Source organism: Lepisma saccharinum, chromosome 4, assembly GCF_977018435.1.
Source record: "Lepisma saccharinum chromosome 4, izLepSacc3.1, whole genome shotgun sequence".
In the NCBI taxonomy this organism is placed as follows: domain Eukaryota; kingdom Metazoa; phylum Arthropoda; class Insecta; order Zygentoma; family Lepismatidae; genus Lepisma; species Lepisma saccharinum.
In genome coordinates, this window is record NC_139232.1 from 51,787,408 (window position 1) to 51,804,660 (window position 17,253).

General features: G+C 36.7%; 1 protein-coding gene across 1 annotated transcript in view; it reads left to right on the forward strand.

Moving 5' to 3' along the window:
• The first annotated feature begins 3,226 nt into the window (after positions 1-3,226).
• LOC145986456 (T-cell immunomodulatory protein) overlaps positions 3,227-17,253 on the forward strand; it is a 31,562-nt gene continuing 17,535 nt past the window's right edge. The window contains exon 1 of the mRNA XM_083120489.1: positions 3,227-3,385. The gene's annotated coding sequence lies outside the window, so the exon portion shown is untranslated. The remainder of the gene's footprint in view (positions 3,386-17,253) is intronic.

The following is a 17,253-nucleotide window of genomic DNA, read 5'->3' on the forward strand; positions in this document are numbered from 1 at the left end:
GCTAATTCGTGATTAACATTTATTCACGGAAGCTCTTTCTCAGCAGCTTTTTATTTTTCTCCCTCTGACGAGAAGGAGGTTAAAAGCTGCAAGTATTCTGTGTATATTTCGTTATTTCGAAACGCACAGATTACTACTTGACTTGCGAGACACGAGCAGTGTTGCCAGGTCTACTGATTTCGCAGGAGATTTCCTGATTTTCAGCACGGTCTACTGATCTCCTGACAAGTTTCATGAAAATGTGGAAATCTCCTGATTTTTTGCTTCCTTAAATATTTATAATGAACAATAATTTAAAAAAAATGGAAAGTTTATTTAAAATTTACATATTCAGCTGATGGAATGCAAAGACCCATGAATATTCTGCAGAGAGAGAGAGAGAGAGAGAGGTATGTGGTGGAGGAGGGTTATACCATAGAAAATGGTTATACCAGGCTTGATGACATTGGGAAAGACGCGCGGCTTCTTGAGCCCATTGTGCATTGGGAACTCCAACACGGGTGTCCCATCTGGTGCGGTTTTTGTCAAAGGGGAGGTAACTGAAAACTGGTTACAACTAAATACCAACGTTGCCACCCACACATAGGAACAAGTTTTCCGTTTTATGGTAGTGTTTATTGCAACTCGGATAAAAAGGGAGTCCACATAACGAATGCAGCTAAAGGTTATGGTTACAAAAGCTCTTAGTAAAATGTCGATTGATTGATTTGGTTTATTTTACTTCGCATTTCTGCCACTTTTGGCTAATCGCGAAGACGAGGATGAATGATGATATGATGAAATTGATAAAGAGATAACCGTGACCAGGCCGAGATTCGATCCCGAGACGGCCGGATCCTGGGGTCGAGTGGTTAGCACATCGCGCTGCGACGCCAAGGGTCCCGGGTTCGAATCCCGCTCGGGCTTGTTTGTTTGTGAATGTCCATTCATCAATTTCATCATTTCATCACTCATCCCCATCGAATTTGCCAAGAAGCACAAAACGCGAAGTAAAATAAACTAAATCAATCAATCAATCAATCAATCTGTGCTAACTACTCAGCCACGGAGGTCGGCTTAGTAAACTGCTGTTGCAGACTTATACCTATGCTTGTACGTCGCAGTCTCTTAAGCCCCTATCACACGGAACTGGATTTCTAGTTGGAATGCCCTAGTTGGCGATGAACTGACTTTCTGGCTGACTGCTTGACTGGTTTTGAGGAATAGGACATGTTCTAATTGCTACTAACTTCTTCGACTAGATTCTGTGGAACAGCCAATCAGAGCAAAGTTTGGCCATGTGAAGATATTCTGTGAGTTTGTAAAGTAGCCTTTTTTTGTCTGTGGCTTCCAAATGCATACAGCACGAAAGGCATGTTTACAATTGAAAAAGCTAAAATATTCTTCCATACGTGTATAGTAAACGTTGTAAAGTATGTATTTTATCAGCGCCGTTCTTCTCTACCTAAAACCATTTAATAAGAAGCGATATTCCTCTCGGTTGAATAGTTATCGTATTTTAAAAGTGTGAAGTGATACGTTGTTTACATCTCGCGCGGCCGCCATTATGGGAACGAAAGACTATCGACAAGTACGGTATAACAAGTACCGTGTGAGGCGGAAACTAGCAAATGGGTAGCCAGTCCAGCGTCAACTAGAGCTTTCCAACTAGAAATCCAGTTCCGTGTGATAGGGGCTTTAACTTAGAAATAATAGTTCATGTTTTTATTTAAGCCATTTCTGAGCGTAACTGCTACTACAATTGTTCTTATGTACCTTTATACTCAATCAATACTGTGGCGGTAGAAATTCTCTTTCCAGATTTTATACCAGATAATCCTCGAATGCAAAAGGCGATTTAATTAACATTTACATTGTCTGGAGTGACTGGGAAAAAAGTTGAAGAAAAAACCTGCGACTTGTCTGATACTGGTTCCCGGGTTCGAATCCCGGACTGGGCATGGGTGCTCTTTGTGAGTGTCCCTTCATCAATTTCACATCTTTATGATTAGACAAATGTGACAGATGCGAAGTAAAATAAACCAAATCAATCAATCAATCTGTCTAATACTGGTTGGTCACCTTCCTTGATTGAAAGTAAAATTTTAATTCAAGGATATTTCGGGGGTTCAGGCATGATAGCCCTTCTCCATTACCATTAATGCGAGTATGCTTTGAATGTGTTGTTAAAAAAAACTGTAGGCGTTCTTACATCCTCTAACTTTGTCTAATTTTAAATAAAAGCAAGCTAAGGTGTTATCAGGTAGAGTAATTCAAAAATATATCCCCGAATGCGTAATGACTGAAGCTCTAGTCTTAGTTAACACAAAAATCACGAAATGTTTCCATAAACTTTTAAACGCCAAGTACATAAATCCACGCACAGTCACAACCATTTATTTTAGAATATTTCTGAGAGATAAACAGAAAATGGAGGTCGGATTTTTTCCAGTACTGTCACTTGCACCCTCTCTGTTTTGGCACTCGATCATCGCCACTGGTTGGGGGAAACTGTACCTTTACCTTAGGTGAATTAAGGGGGTGGGGTTATCGTACCACTTGAAGTACAAATTCATAGGCAGAGTCTGCTGCCACGCGCGTGTCAGCAGTAAGAATAAGCGTCAAATTTGCTCCTGCCACGTAATTCGTCTGCTAAGAGGATGTTACAAATCTTAAGAACAGATAAAGACGAGAAAAATGCAAGTTTATGATTAGTGGAAATGAATGTACAGGTAATTTAGAACCTTTTTCTTTAGAAAGCATTTAGCGATATTATTTTAATACTAACAGAACCTTACCTAACTGCGAGAGAATTTAGGTTTATTATTAGAAGAATCCTAAGGGACTTAATCTTAAATCATTTTTGTGTAAGTAATCGCTAAAACTTAACAGTATGTGTTACAGACGTAATTGCATACATAGCATGATGAAATCACAATAAAACAAAGACCGAGTCTGCTTCCACGCGCATCTTTTTTGAGGTTCCAGCAGAAAAAGAACGTGGCAGCAGACACTGCCAAATTCATAATAAAATTTGTATTAACATAACAGTATTATCTTTTGACATCTAAAATTAATAATTAACGTTCAATAATGATAGTGGGAAAGTTTTTCCCACTCAACCCCCCCCCAAAACGTTGATAATACGCTATTATTAGTTCTTCTGATTTTTTAAGCAGATCTCCTGATTTTTCAGGGGACGATCTCCCGATTTTTGAAAATATGACCTGGCAACGCTGGACACGAGAGAAGAAGTATTTGCTAGTTGTTTTGTTGTAATTTTTTTTCACGTTAAAGCGAACTTGATTCCTGGTCCTACTTAAATGAAATAACTACAGAATGGCTTGAAAGTGGAAATTTTGTTGCATTGAGATTTTTATGTCGTTTTACTTGGAAGCACAAGATCGTAAGTTAACGTTAAATTTTGAAAATCTTGTTCCTATTATAGACATTTCTTTCAGCTTGTTTTATTTATTTTTCGTGCTAAAATTATAGACAGAAAGTTTTACCAAGCACATAAAATGTGATTGTAGTTTCCATTGCGAAATCTATCATCATTTCGATTTTAATTATGTATTATTTCAAAGCTATGTGTTACGTCCAAACCCTGGTATCGTTGTTTTTATTTTCGTCGTGATTAGGCAAAACTGAAAGAAAAGCGACGTTAAAAAACTAATGTAATCAATTAGTATTTTGTTTATAACTAGGCCGCGATTACTTTCACCAGGTGCTGAGAATAGCATATTTTCACATGTGATGAGATCAGCACATGAGGCTATTGTTACCAGCAAAAGTAATTACGTGAATCATACCAGATTATCAGATTAAAAATTATAGATACTCGAGTTTGGACTCCAATTAAAAATTAACCAGTAGACCTACAATAAAACGAGTTACATCATAGTTTAGCTTATTCAATTCTGCGTTAATCTATGCTAACCAATTTTTTTTCGAGTATGCCATCTATTTTTTATCGTTGTGAGAACAAAGAAAGGTCAGTGTTTTTTGAGTTTTGCAAACAGTCGCTATCTTTGAAATTCTGTAAATCAAAAACGGATTGTCCAATCGTTATGAAATTTGGAGCGATTTTACAATACAGGGAATTTCTCCATTTTGTTTGAAATTCGTCATACTCACTAATTTTGGCCCCCTAATCACGAATCTGCAGTCAAAATTTGGCGTTCACACGTGGAAATAGCAAAATAATCTAAATTATGGGTAACAGTTTCATGCATCGGAGACACATTTCTTCAATTTTACACAAGAAACTACTTACGGAAATGAGTTTCTCCAAGGTTTATAACCTCCGTCGATATATATTCTTCCTAAAACTTCATCCTACAATGCAGCAGAACAATAAATAATCACTTTTCATGTAATAATATTGCGCATTTTGTGAAAATCGACAACATCATGCCGTTGTTTCCAAGATGTACCTGCAGATGGCTCTAGCGTCAGAAGTCACGCGATCTCGCTAGTGGAATCATGGTTTCCAAACGCGCGATTTTTTTCGAGAAACGCGATTTTTTTTTTCTTCGAGAAACGGGCGTTTTTTTGTCGAGAAAGGAAAATGGTTTTTCGATTAATTTAGGGGTGAAGTGGGTGCTAATGGAACCTAACCTAACAGGCCTAACCTAACCTCGTGTGAATGGTTCGTGGGGCTACCCGTGGATGGTTTTTGGGGCTAACGTCAATGGTTTGTGGGGCTACCCGTGGATGGTTTTTGGGGCTAACGTCAATGGTTTGTGGGGCTACCCGTGGATGGTTTTTGGGGCTAACGTCAATGGTTTGTGGGGCTACCCGTGGATGGTTTTTGGGGCTAACGAACAATGTTTCATCGAAATGTACAATTTCCAGACGTGATCCCTGGTTTTTTACAACTTTCATGCACAATAGAGTTGGAAACATTGATATTCGAAAACAAAAGAAGCGTTACAATTCGCAAAGCAAGCGATATCGCACCGTGACGTGCTTTCCCTAGCATTAAGGAAAATGGTTTATTTTAGCAGAAAAAGTGTTTGTTTTTGTGCAAAAAGCATATTGACACCTTCCACTATGTTCCGCAATACATAATTGGTAAGTACAAACCACGAGAAAGACAAAATATCCGATTTAAATGTGTCTCCGATGCATGAAACTGTTAATAAATTATGTTCTTATTTCCACACCCTCGATTTCCAAATTTCCCGCCGATTCCGGGCTCCGTCCCTGGGGTAATTGACCTACCGCCCCCAACCGCTATCGCGGCCCCGCCTATATCTATAGAGTCCCTGTTAAAGGCATGTTAGAAATTGGCCGGATTCACCTGCCCCCAAATAAGCGCCAAATTTATACGTGAGCGCCAAATTTTAAGTGCAGATTCGTGATTACGAGGCCCAAATTAGTAAGTATCCCAAATTTTAAACAAATTGGATAAATTCCCTGTATTGTTAAATTATACCTGAAATTTTAGTAGGGTGCAGGCAGAAAGGTTTGTTTTAAACACAATTATTAATTTTTAGGTTTTCAACATTTCTCAAAAAAGTGGTATCAGTTGTATGAGCCTGAGACACATTAAACTAGTTTATTTTCAAATAAAAATCATTGCTACTTACCTCACATGCATAGCAGAACATTTTTCAAGCTGGGGATCACTTTTTTCCCCATGAAAAAAACCCGTTATTAACATTATAATCATTTATTGGTCGTTGCTAATTTGGCGGTCAAATTTTGACTCACGTTGTTTATCGTCAGCTGATGTGCAGTGTTTCCAAACTTATGAACCTATAAATGCCGCACAAACTATTCACAAAAGGTTTTTAAGCTAAAATTGAGGCTAGATTCTACTTTACGTCCTTATCTGCATGGTGATTGCTTCTTTGCGTTCGCGGTGCGCGATCATGGTGTGGCAACCGGCATCTCTTCGGGTAGGTACCTTTCTCTTTTTACACTTTCTGTTCACGATAGCCCCACTATCCATTCACGGGGTCGAGGTATGCCTACGAGGTTAGGTTAGGCCTGTTAGGTTAGGTTCCATTAGCATTCATTTCACCCCTAAATATGTGCTTCATCATCTAAAAAATTCCTCAGTACGTTCAATTGCGCATATCCAGACAACATAAGTTTTTCTCGATTTACTCCTTCAGGAAATTGTTGCTCGCTTTGGGATATACGTTGTTGAATTCCTTATAAAATAACCTTTCCAACGATATATGACAGGTATTCCTTAGGAACAGGACGTAAACTAGAGTGTTACCTTAAATTGAAAAAAAACAAAAAAACGCTCAAACGTCATCTTGTAAAACTACCGCGTGGTTGCTACACTGACAGGGGGTTACATAATCGACCGCACGGAACATTTGATTCACGTAGTCGACGGTAATGCCGGCACAAGCTATCGTACAACAGAGATGCAGGAATGGCAAAAAATACCTTACTTACAGGCCAAATAAGTTGCACGATTCGAAAAAACAATTTCCCCGGCTTCAGAAAGTCCTCAAGAAAGCAATTCCGTAAGTACTTTCTCGTCTTTTCTCCTGTAAATTTGAAGAAATCCGTCTCCGACTTATACAACTGTTACCAAAAAAAAGTATTTAGAAATTTTGCGAAATAACATTTTCTTAGTTTTGGCTAGTCCTGCAAGTGAAATATTGATATTGTTCTGAAGCTCTTTGTATCTGTTTTTAAAGTGCATTGTCAATTCACATTGTGAATCCGATTCTATACAGAATTTTATTCAGCAGAGTAAATCTGTATGTGGAATGTGGCAACACCGCAAGCATTGAATCTCAGCAGTTTCAGTTGGACATCTCTGTGTGATGTGTTGCCATGTGCAACTGTCCCCAGTGTGGAGCAGTTTGTTGCAATATTTTAAATAAAAAAAAATATTGCAACAAACTGCTCCACACTGGGGACAGTTGCAATAAATTGGCGACCTAGAGCCAGGATTCGAAAATTGTAAGTTGATAAGAACTGAACTGATAATGCTATAATGAAGAAAAGAGAAGTTCCTTACGTGCTTCGAAGTAGTGTGTGCCTTCAACCGGATCTCAGTGATGTTGCTGAAGTAAGCAACGAAGAGGATAATTCTGGTAAGCAAATGGAGGATTTACTTTGTTGTAAGGACAGATTTTCTGACACTCGCATGATTGAATGCACGTCATGCAAGAAATGGGAACACGTAAATTGTAGGGGTCTTACAGTTATTCACTGGGTAATATTCAGCTCTATGAAAGAAGACTATTACTGTAAGGCATGCAAGCCAGAATTCAATCCATTCACTCTTAAATCATACTTGGATACAGTAAATCCCAATATTGACCAAATTTTATCTGCTTTTCACTTGAGTTTGGCCCAACATGAGAATAGGTTGCAAGACAAGTTGCTCCAGAATACCGAAACACTGGAGAATAGGTTGCAAGACAAGTTGCTCCAGAATAACGAAACTCTGGAGAATAGGTTACTTCAGAACACTGAAGCTCTGGAAAATAGGTTACTTCAGAATACTGAAGCTCTGGAGAATAGGTTGCAAGAGAAGTTGCTCCAGAATACTGAAGCTCTGGAAAATAGATTGCAAGAGAAGTTGCTCCAGAATACTGAAGCTCTGGAAAATAGATTGCAAGAGAAGTTGCTCCAGAATACCGAAACGCTGGAGAATAGGTTGCAAGACAAGTTGCTCCAGAATACCGAAACGCTGGAAAATAGGTTACTTCAGAATACTGACGCTTTGGAGAATAGGTTACAAGATAGACTTGATCAGAACGCTGAAACGCTGCGTGAAAGTTTACAAACAAACTGTGAAGTTTGGGGCACAAAATTGGTTAGGTTGCAGCAAAGTACTGAAAAACTGAACGAAGGACTCCAACATGTAGAAAATAAGTTGCAGCAGGTTTCTGATTCTTGTCAATCAGCTAATAGGTTACTAAATGAACGTATAAATGATGAAGTAACTTTATTAAATTCGAAAGTCAGTGATCTTGAATCAAAACTAGACCATCATGATGATGAGTTAAAACAACACGTATCAAATACACAGGTAAAGTTGCAAGAATTTGATTCTATGCTTAAGGATTTAAATGAGAAATGCATTAACTTAGAGCAAAGCGATGTTATTTGTACTAGTATGGTTAGAGACGTTCTACAACCAGATAAAGAACTAAGTAATGTTGATGTACTTGTTCATGAACATAGGCACATAGCATGCCAAACTGATACAAGATTAAATTCTAAAATAAAGCACGTTGTTTTTAGTGAACACAATAAATGCGAAACATTTCATACAGGTTCTTCTGGCTATGATACATCTGATGCTGAAGTGAATTCTGTAAAGGAAAATGTAACCAAATTGTGCAAGGGCAAATCTGCTCACAATAAAAGTAGAAATAAATTTGCTAAAGCTTCCACTTCACAAGGCAACAATACATATGCATTGCGGCATTGTGTTTTAGATAATACTGAAGTTAGTAATAGCAATCCTACTGTTGACAAAATCCATTGTACATGTTCACTCAATAACCATTCATGTCTTTCTTCGTTGAACAACTCTTTACTGTATGATAATAAGCACGTACATACTTGTGATACTGAAAATAATGCACCTAGTTCTTTATGTGCTACAGACACATCAAAGCAAATTTGTTCTACATCTAACAGAAATTCCATACCTTCTAGAACTTATGTTGCTTGTGATAGTAAAGACAATTTCACAGGTCTTGAAACTTCAGTATGTGGTTGCCAACGTCAAAGTACATGTCATTCCTTAATCCATGATCAGTTTCCTGATGACTTAAATGTAAATCATAGTCCTTGTACTAGAACAAACTGTACTTATAACCCGATGTGGCTGAATAATGATTCTGCATGTAATTCTTATAATCAGTCTGATACATGCTCTAATAGATTTTCACGAGTTAGTGAACTTAGTCAATTGCCACGTTTTGGAGGAGATGTTTCAAAACAGTCTGCTAGAGAATTTATCGAACAACTAACTACAATGTTAAACATAATTGGTGTTCCTCCCAAGTATAAATTATGTATAATTCGTAAGTGTTTTTATAATGTAGGCGCTTACTGGTTCAACAGTGAAAAGAAGAGTTTCATTTCTTATGAGGACTTTGTACATAAATTTCTTGATCAGTTTGCATCTAATGAGTTATTAGAAAGTCAGTTGACATTGTTACGATCAAGAAAATACAACCCAGCTTCAGGTTTATCATTGGAAGCATACGCTTTAAAAACGTACTCTGCTTATTGTAACCTTGTGGAAACTCCAAACAAAGTTGAAGTAATACGGATGATTTTGAAACAGCTACCTGAGTCAATTTCAAAGAATGTAGGCTGCCATAACATTACAGATCTTAAGCAACTGACGCAGAAATTAAGGACTATTGATTTGTATTCGAGCGAAAAGAATAAAAGTTTATCTTTGCCCGGTGATAATACAGATTCTGATGACAAGGCTAATAAGAAGAGAAGTTTTGACAGACCGAAATACTTCGTCAGGCAAGTAAATGTGGAGCGGAATTCTTATGATTCTACAACACAGACCGAAAATGCAGGAATCAATGTAAATCATCGCCCATCTCCCAGAAGATTTGAACGCAATCCCTCAAGAAGGCAGTTTGTAAGGTCTGAAAGAACTAATAATAACGTAAATAATTCGAATTTCAGACTTGGCAATACCCCAACATCTGATAACAGAAGATATAGTAGAACTGGAAATTACAATGAACAACCAATAGAGTATGTTAATGCATCTCATAGTTCACACGAAAATAGTGTTACAGTAGGCAGCACCAACTTGCAGCGTAATTCTGCAAATATGGAACACCTAACTCCGACTGCTACTACTACCACAAGTGCACATTCTTCTAACTACTTAAACAACTAAGGCAGGGTGATATGCTCCGATTTACCTTGCCACAAATAAATGCAAAGGAGCTGGATGGTAGAGTTAATAACCCTTATTTAGTACATGTTAAGGAATGTCTGAACGATTATAATAAAATTAAATCTTTAGGCGTTACCAGAGATAAAGTTTTATCTGTAGCATTTTTATTAGAATGGTACGATTCTGAACCAGAGTGGATTATGTCAGAAAACGGTACTCCAATACCAAAAATTGAGAATCCAGAAATACAAGGTAAAATTGCGGATCTGTCTTTAAATTGTTTAATTGATACTGGAAGTCAGTGTAATCTATTAGATTATAAAATCTGGACAATTCTAAGTTCAATTATACCAGGAGCAAAATTGGAACAATTAGAAGGAATTCAATTGGCTTGCTTTGCAGGAGATCAACGTATAAAGGTAATGGGTTTCAAATATGTAACAGTTCAAATAGCAAATGAGTTTTTCCACATGGGACTGTATATTGTCAAACAGTTACATGCTGATTTAATTTTGGGTTCGCCGTTTTTGTGGCAATATAAGGCGATTATAAATTACAGCAACGCAACCGTCATGTTTTCGAATTCATTAGGTCAGGAAATAATTACTCCGTTTTTAGTGCAATCTGAAGAAAGTCTTCCGTCAATGAAGGGAATAGTACGTTCTTGCAAATTACCAATTTCAACCACTTCACAAATTGAAGGAACATCTGACATCTCTTCGGAGGAAGATATTCGGCGTGCAGCGTACATGAACAATACTCTTCCATCTGATTGTTTGGATAAGTTATTTCATCTTCTTCTCGAATACCAAGTTTTATTTTCTGACAGACCTAAAAAAGCAAATGTGGAAGCTTACGATATACAATTGGATACTGATGTGCCAATAATAGCACCCACTTACCCGGTTCCTTATGCTAGACGGGATGATATGGAAAGAGAGTTACAAAAATGGCAACAGTGGGGCGTCATACAAGAAAGCACATCTCCCTATAGGAATCCACTCCACATAGTCCCAAAGGCGGGAGGTTTATGGAGACCAGTGGTCGACTTCCGTAAATTAAACCAACACGTAATTTCTCCGATGACACAGGTAGAGCCTATCTCGGAATTACTACAAAGATTGAAGGGAGCAAAATACTTCACATCTATTGACCTTAGTTGCGGTTATTTTCAGATTCCTTTGACACCAAGGTCGTTTAAGTTTACGGCATTTTCTTATAGAGGTATTTTGATGGAGTTCCATTTTTTGCCTTTTGGAATCAAAAGTGCCGTGAGTGTGTTCGTTGATAGAATGCATAAAATATTTGGCAATCATACAAATTCTTTCCTGATTGTTTATATTGATGATATTTTAATTTTCTCTCCATCAATTCAAAACCACTTAGAACATTTACGTTATGTTTTATCAACTCTGAAGACAGCTAATATGTCTATTAAATTGTCGAAATGCAAGTTCTTCCAAACTGAAATACATTTCCTAGGCCATGTGATTTCTGGAGAAACCATTCATATTGATCCTGAAAGGAACCAAGCAATCATGGATTTTCCAGTTCCTCAAAATAAGAAGGCTCTAAGGAAATTTTTAGGAATAGTAAATTGGAGGAGAAAATTTGTTCACAAATTTGCAATAATAGCTGCTCCTTTGTATGATTTACTAAAATCAAATAACAAGTGGGACTGGAAGGAGAATCATCACCAAGCTTTTAATGACTTGAAACAGCTAGTTACATCTCCTGATGTATTAGCTCAACCGGATTTTAGTAAAATTTTCCATCTTAACACTGATGGAAGCAAAGTTGGAATTGGAGGAGTTTTATGGCAGTTATCAGATGAAGATGAAACGTTAGTAATACAATATGTTAGTAGAGTATTGCGTGGTACAGAATTAACTTATTCAACTCATGAGATTGAATGTCTTGCTATCCTCTTTTCAGTAGAAAAGTTTAGTGTTTATCTTAGTGGAAGAACATTTGTTATTCATTGTGACCATCAGTCACTTTCATGGCTGCAGTCGGCTAGAAGTTTAAACCCAAGACTAAACCGCTGGGCATTAAAACTTCAAAGTTTTGATTTTACTGTTGAACATATTCAAGGTTCTACCAATATTGTGGCTGATGCCTTAAGCAGATATACTGCAAGGTCACAGGGAGATTTATTCACATCGAAACTCTACGTTAATAATACAAATATCGATCTCCTATCCCAAGATACTCCACAATATTGGGTACAATCTCAACAGAACGATGAGCAGTGTCAAAAGTTAAGAATTGCGTTAAACAAGGGAGATACTAAGTTCGAAATCAGAGGACATTTTAGAATGCATGAAGATATCTTATTCTATAAATCTATTGCGTCTGAACACTGGAGAATATTTGTACCTAAAAAAGCTGTGGAAAAGGTACTGTATGATCATCATGATTTATGTGGACATTTTGGTTATTCAAAAACCTTCAGAAAGTGTTCAAAATTTTTCTTTTGGCCAAACATGAAAGCCAGCATTAAATTATATCTGAGAAATTGTCTTGAATGTGCCAAGTCAAAGCAGAGAGTGCAACGTATCACACGAGAAGATCTTCACATATTAACTCCTAAAATACATCAATTCCTTTCATTAGATTTGATTGGTCCGTTACCAGCTTCTCAAGGTTATCAATATATACTAAGTATAGTGGATCTTGCAAGTAAGTTTATTATGGTTTATCCTTTGCGTAAAGCTTCATCTATGGAAATTATCAATAAACTAATGTGTTAAGTAACATTTGAAAAGTTATTTTATTTAAAATATTGCAACAAACTGCTCCACACTGGGGACAGTTGCACATGTTCCGCGAACAACTTTACTCCGCTGAATAAAAATTTGTATAAAATCTGTGACAGTAGGTCACATACGCTACCTTATATTGACCAAACAAGTTGAGTCTAAAAGTTGAGATTTTTACTGTGAATTAGGTTCATGCAGGATTTCCTTTATGGCAAATTTCAGATTTTTTCACGAGGACCCATCTGAGATATTTAACTCCGAAAATGTCAAAATTCCATGAAGGGCCATGTATGAGCCCATGCTGTAAAAAAGGGTTGCATTTCTAAGCAATGATATTTTATTTGTAGATACTACACACACAAAAAGAAAAATCAAGCCTTAGACTAAACCCCTTTATTTAAAAAATCAGGCTTAAAAATGCAAATTTTTAACTATTGTTACACAAATTACCACCATAATTTTCATACTTAGGAGGCAATTTTGAGCAAAACATGCTTGAATATCATAGAAAGTATACTTTATTAGCTACAAAACAAATTTTGTTTCAGGTCTCTAGCTCTAATGGTTTTTGAGATACTAAGGTTTCTATAAACTGTCTCATGAGCAAAAAGAGCCATCCACCATGTCGGAAAAATGGTCGCCCCAGGAGAACTAAGAACAGGATTTTTTTTTACTTTGGTTTTGATGTCTAGAAACATATACAGAACTATGTACTAAAAGTGATTTTTTTTCTAAAATGGTCATTGGTCATGCAACCAATTATTTCAAATTGGTTGATTTGGCATGGAATGACCCTATTGTCTTGCTGAATGCACATTTCATAAGCGACAATCTTTTTCACTAGAGTTGGAAGTGGTCGAAAAACAAAAACTGAGTTTTATTCCATTGCTTTTTTGGTTGGGCTTTTTCGGCTTTTTCCCCAAAGTGTTTCAAATCAATGAAAATACATTACTTGGCTGAATTTTTCTTGTTTCATAGCTATCATTTATCTCTATACTGTAAAAAGATCTAAATTGAAAATACGACTTTCGACATGGAATTCAAAACTAGACAAAAGCAGTAGTTACAAAAATAGTTACTGATCTTAAGTATTAAATAGGGTCTATATATGCATATAGTTCTGCATACTATGAATGGTAACATTTCATATTGCCTTGAAACATATCGTGTCATTCTAAAGAATGAGGGGATCTGAACCAGTCCTTGTGCAATTAATTGCAGGGTGATGTAAATTACTCATCATTCATCCTCTGATGAGAGCACTCATCATTGGCATGACGAGTTAACGCTTGGCAATGCGAAAGGTACAAAATCACACTAAGGAACTAAACTGCAGAAAAGACAATGGTCACTCGTTGGGTTTCGTGAACCTTTGAACCTGAATCATGGCTGGGTGTTAGGATAATTACCTGTCTATCTGATGAATTAGGCTGAATAGAATATACGAAGTCCTCTGTTGGCTTCTCAATTTGTCGACCAGAGCGTCGTCTCACTTCTGACCTACTGCTCTCCTAACCACTTCTCCCTTCTCAACTCCAATCCAAAAGTCAGTCCCCTCTCAGCTTGTCTCACCTCTATATCACTAGGCCATCGAGCTCTTCCTCTATGCCGAATCGTGTTTTTTAATTGCCACCATGCAAACCGCTGACTCTAACCAGAAGAAACTACCTGTTTCCTGAATGCTCAGGAGGTTTGCATGGCACAACACTGTGCATTGATTACAGGCCTCAGGCTGAGACAACTGAGAAAAACAAGTGAATGCCCTGGTCAACGTGAAGCATTCAGAGAGACTTTATAAAAATAAACATATAATCTTAGGGATTGATACGATATAATAGTTTTATATTAACATTTACTTCATTTTTTGTGGCATCAAGGGCAACACACCTGGTCAATAGCCCGAATAGCAACTTTTTTTTTAAGTTCATTTTATGCTAAGATAGTCTAAACAGAATTGGGCCAACATTTTAAAAATGGAATCCAAATCATTATGCAATATGTCTCCACTGAGGATTAAACCTGATGCTCATCCATTACAAGATAACATGGTTACCACTATGCCATTGGGTAGACACATACATAAACTCATGTATGGTAAACAAATTAGTAGCTACAGGATATCCAAAAAGTCACTCAACCGATATTTTGACTACGTAAATTTTGTACAAAACCTGATAGACATAAGTCTTACATTGGGTGTTCATTTTGTCAGTGCAGATATTTTTTAAAAATTAAACTATAAAATCGTGCTGTTCATGAACATTCATTTATGGGAAAGTTACTAAGATGTAAAATAGAGTGCTACAGCAAGGGCTATTTGCTCGAGCGTATAATAGTTCGCATAGGCAAAACTAGTAGTGGTATGTCCTCGAAAACTAGTAGTTTACATATAACTTTAATTTGTCTGTGATAGTTGGCCCTCAAATATGGATCGTGAAGTGAAAGATGTAGTGAATAATCATCTCCATGTTTCACTCCCTCTCGGGTCCTGATTTTCGCTTATAAAAATCAAACTATTGGTCATGATATAATGAAGGGAAAATCAGGTGCCGAGACCGAGTACAACACCCTGTAGTTTAAGTCTATCTTACCAATAAAAAAAATAGGAAAGTGCTCCCCTGTGCTTTGCAGCATGCCATGAAGGCATATAGGGGGTCTACAGTTAGGACCCCACACTTTCTTGATCACGGCCGAATGTGGGGATGATGTGATCAGAGTCACCTACCTGGCTGTCTTTAACCCCCCCCCCCCTTTCGCCTTAGAGTTTCCTCCAGGTAGCCGAGACAAAGCTGGATGGGCACCGGAGCTGCTTGAACAGATGGATAAAATCCCAATTCTCCCCCGCCGGATCAAACTCTGGCCTCTTGCATGATAGTCAGATGCCTAATGACTGAGCTACCGTGGCCCTTTACCAATACATAGCAATATATGAAAATGAAATGGATGATCATGGGTTAAAGCTACTGCGGCATATTTTTTACATGTATATTATGATTTATTGTCATGTTGATATGATATTTGATTCTATGCACTCCAGTGTGTAAGAGACTCGAACGAATATCAGCAATTGAAAGTGGTCTCATGCAGTACTCTAGTGTAAAGACAAACATGGACAAGAGACTTATTATGGCTTATTCGTTAAGAAGCTTTTTTTTTTGTTACGAGGTGTACTGACAACATTGGTCGTGTCAGAGGACAGTATCAGGTGTGCCTGACATCTGTTTATGTTATTCAGTCAATGTTCAGATGAAAGAAAAGATTTGAAATTTATCGTACAAAAAGCTTTTCATACAATAAATTTCAAATCTTTTCGTTCATTTGGACATTGATTGAATAACATAGACAGTTGTCGCGCACACCTGATACTGCTCTAAGACATGACCAATGTTGCCAGCATACCTTGTAATTAAAAAAAAAGCATACTATTTTTAATAAATATGCCATAAATAACTGTATAAATCGTCTGTAATGTGTAAAAATTTACTGTTCTTTTATGAACTCTGTAAGTACCCACAGAGACCATCGATATACATTGAAAACTTTTAGCAAGCTATGTTTTTATCTATGCTTATTTTCACTTTGTATGAAAACCTTTTTACACCTTAGTAACTTATTCCCCATACTGAACGTTCATGAACAAAACAATTTTCTAGTTTAATGTTTAAAAAGTATCCACATAGACAAAGTTAATACCCAATTCATGTGTCTATAACTCAGAGGCATGGCGTGGCCTTCATGGCGTAGTGCTAAGCAAAGGGGAGCACTTTACCTTCTGCCACCAAAGCAAAACTGAAATTGCTATTTATACCTCCTTACTCACCGGCCACTGCAAACATTGAAAGATTACAACAAATTGAAATATTCATGGCACAAATTTTATTGAAGCAACAATATCATCTATGCATTTTTTGTTTGCACATTAAAGGGGGGAGGGGGTGAAAATGGATGATGCATTAAAGATTACCCAATATCAGTTACTACCAAAGTTCTGAGCTCACCAAATAATATAAATGACGAAGTGAAATTTTTAATGTCTGAAATGTCTAATTCAGCTGAAAGGGCATTTCCTCTAAAGTATGTTGTAGGCAAACTTACTAAACCCAAACCTACAAGAGTTAGAAGTAAAGAAATTGATGAACTCAAAGGAGAATGTGAACGTTTTTATGACTATTATATTAGTACTGGTTCAAATGGCATGAAGAATCTGTATATAAATAGTAAGAAGAAATTATATAGATTATTCAGGGAAACTAGGATTAAGGTTACTGATAATTTTATAAACAACTCTAGTAATAAGTCAAAAGTAATGTGGGATATTGTAAAAAATTAGAGTAATTCCATACATGTGAACAGAAAAGATTTTAATAACCAACTTAGCATGTCTGAACTCAACAATTTTTTTATTAATAAAATTGAAGAAATCCTGAACAAAGTTTCATCTTGTCCAAGTAAAAATGATTCAAGTTTTTATTTAAATGGATTATTAAAACCTACCACTACTTTTAATTTTCATCTTGTTCAAGTAAAAGACATTGAAAGAGCAATCATTAAAATGAGCAGTAGTAGATGTGAGGATAGTTATAACTTAAGCTCCATCATATTGAAATATGGAGTAAATTTTATAAAGGAACCTTTAACTCACAT